Below are 609 nucleotides of genomic sequence, written 5' to 3' on the forward strand. Positions count from 1 at the left end.
CTAGTCAGGCGAAGCTCACCATGAGATGAACAGGAGTATGTTCATCTTTGATTCATAGCCCTTAACTTACCATGACGAGGCTGATCCACACCGGAAGTGGCTATAGCGGCACAGCTGAAGAAGAGGCTGTCCTCCTCCCCTTAGAAGCAACTTTCTTAGGGGCCATTTCAAGTTTGAGGGAGAATGAAGACAAGAGCTCTGGATTTCTTCAAGAACTTAAACAAAATAGGTCGATAGCACAGTAACCTCCTAGTGAAGGAGAAGAGCGTAAAATATATAGGCGAAGACTTTACGATCAAGATCCGTCAGCTCTGTGAAGCGAACGATTCAAATCGCTTGTAGGCCGTTCGATTCGGCAGTTTGAATCGAACGACCACGATCAAGACGGGACATTTGGAATTCCGCATGAATGACCAAGATCTAGTGGTTCAAGCATGATCTCTCATCGAATCGATGGTTGAGATCAAGGGCGCCATCAAATCCGTGGCTTAGAGCGAGCACGTGAAGACAAGGCGTCGCCTTAGCTGGCAAGCGTAGGAACTCGCCCGCGGACACGCGGCTAGCCCTCATGAGCTTGAATCTCGCCCGCAGGGATCCAACTCGAACAGC

The sequence above is a fragment of the Asparagus officinalis genome, chromosome 8 (genome assembly GCF_001876935.1).
Source record: "Asparagus officinalis chromosome 8, Aspof.V1, whole genome shotgun sequence".
Classification (NCBI taxonomy): Eukaryota; Viridiplantae; Streptophyta; class Magnoliopsida; order Asparagales; family Asparagaceae; genus Asparagus; species Asparagus officinalis.